This window comes from Anneissia japonica, unplaced genomic scaffold (genome assembly GCF_011630105.1).
Source record: "Anneissia japonica isolate Jap-2015-1 unplaced genomic scaffold, ASM1163010v1 scaffold182081_len2238_cov111, whole genome shotgun sequence".
Taxonomy (NCBI): Eukaryota; Metazoa; Echinodermata; class Crinoidea; order Comatulida; family Comatulidae; genus Anneissia; species Anneissia japonica.
The window spans coordinates 1-2,238 of record NW_022753209.1 but is presented as its reverse complement, the minus strand read 5'-3'; the positions used below and the strand labels follow the sequence as shown (position 1 = coordinate 2,238).

Sequence of the window (2,238 nt, the reverse complement as noted above, 5' to 3'; positions counted from 1 at the left end):
AAACGTCATAGACGAAAATGGTTGTCCAACTTGTGATTGTTTGCCAGGTAAGATGTCAAAAATTTATAGTTGACAGAAATAATTTCATTTTCATATTTTATAATCAATCTCTCAAAGTCTGTATTCTTTTTTTTTTATAACCTCGTTCTTAGGTCTAGGCCTAACATTTTATATAAATGCATTAATATAGTTACTTTTGATTATACTGTAATTGTAACTTATTCTTTTGAAAAATTGGTAGCTCCATGTGACGAAGGCGACGTGCCTGTAAACTGTTTTGAAAGTCCCTGTCAGTTTGCAACTTGTTCCGTCAAACCATCACTTTGCATGTAAGTAATTTGTATTTGGTGCCCTTATAAAATCCGAATTCCCATGAAATCGCTACACACCATCAGCACTGACAGCGTTCGGCGTCGCTGATTGGTGAGTCTAATCTCTAGCGTTGGAGACGTAGACAGCTTCGCAGAGAAAGGCAATTAATCTTCACCGAAATTGTAGCAATTTGTTGAAACAGCTTAAAATATTTCCTCATTATCGTCGGCAGCCTTTTCTGCCTATTTCATGATCAATAAGCTTAACAAATTAATTGAATGCAAATTTTGAACAATTTTGTATGATAGAAACTTGTAGGCCTATATAATAATATACCCTTTAATGTTGATACATTTAGTTTGTTTATCTGTATTTCAATGCCGATGTTATTGTCTTTAAAATATTTTTCTCGTGTTTATTTTAAAACATTTACTAGAGACAACTTTTGTAAAGGATGCGATGCAGTTTTCTACGATGTTAAGGGAAATGTCATCGAGGAGTGTCCAACAGGTAATGTTTGCTCAGTTTGCTAAATAAATGTAAAATGATTATGTTGCTTTTACAAAGTTCTATAAACACGTTTTTACACCGAGATATATTGTAAATCATTTGTGTCATAAAATGTGAATATTTTAACAACCTAATAATGGTAACGGCAAAGATGTTACTTTTGATAATCTAGATCACCTTAGTGGCAGCGAGGATATGCATTGTCAGCCATCCGCATAATTATAGCCAGAGGTTCAAATATTCGTAACCGCTTGAGTAGGAATAATGATAATCAATATATACGGTACCGGTACCATGTCTTGGGCACATTTTCGTCTCTAAGGAAATTTCGAAAAGATATAAGTCACGTTTGAAAACCTCATTAAAAGCATACCCTCTACGTATCTGGTTTTAGATTAATCGCATTCATTTACATGCTTCAACCGTACTATGCAACATTATAATGTTGAGTTAGTGATCTAAAGAAGGACAACATTCCTCTCTCAAATGTTAACCTCTCATGTTTTCCTGTTTTACTAACGTGAATTTGTCCGTGCAAACCATTTTATCGTTTAGCTGTTTTGTATTGTTTTGGATGTATTACTTTGGATTTTAAAATTCCATTATAATGTTAAGCCTAAATTGCTTTGATTTTCTTTACATTGATAGGCTTAATAATGGATAGTATCTAAAAATTGGACCATACTTAACCAAAGTTATGCAATATAACATTGGTAGTATATGGTTATTCATGATAACAGTTTGTATTATTTATTGTAACTGTAAAGTTTTCATAAAACACGTTTATATACTGTAAATGATCGTCGTTTTATTTTTAGTTTGCCCACAAATTAAATGTGGAAATCCATGCCCGTTTGGAACTGAAGTAACTACAGAGGGTTGCCCAACCTGCAGTTGTCTTCCGAATCCAGGTACGTATCTCCTACATAAAAAATTGGATCAATATTTTAATTAATTGAATCATGGCAATATGATGCACTTTAAATAATAATAATTTATAATGAAATATGATATTAAGCAATTAGTCTAGATGGAAATTATTAAGATTAATGCATGGCAAAATAACGCTGGAGTTATATGATGTCGTCACGATTGACATAATAATAATAATAATTAACGCATATATTTGCTGTCATAATAGGCTCTCTTTCATATGTAACAATGGCCTAATATTTATCTGAATAATAATAAATACATTGATATAGACTAATCTTGATTTTACAAATAGCCTGTGTGTGTTGAGATGTGTTGAGATGCATCTAGCAATTAGTCTAGATGGAAATTATTAAGATTAATGCATGGCAAAATAACGCTGGAGTTATATGATGTCGTCACGATTGACATAATAATAATAATAATAATAATAATTAACGCATATATTTGCTGTCATAATAGGCTCTCTTTCATATGTAACAA

The 2,238-nt window shown here is 31.8% G+C and overlaps 1 long non-coding RNA gene across 1 annotated transcript; it reads left to right on the top strand.

Moving 5' to 3' along the window:
• On the top strand, positions 1–1,777 carry LOC117122748. The gene is made up of 4 exons (XR_004447744.1): positions 1–47; positions 242–329; positions 749–822; positions 1,641–1,777. It is a non-coding gene; the product is annotated as an uncharacterized LOC117122748 (long non-coding RNA).
• The last annotated feature ends 461 nt before the right edge of the window (positions 1,778–2,238 follow it).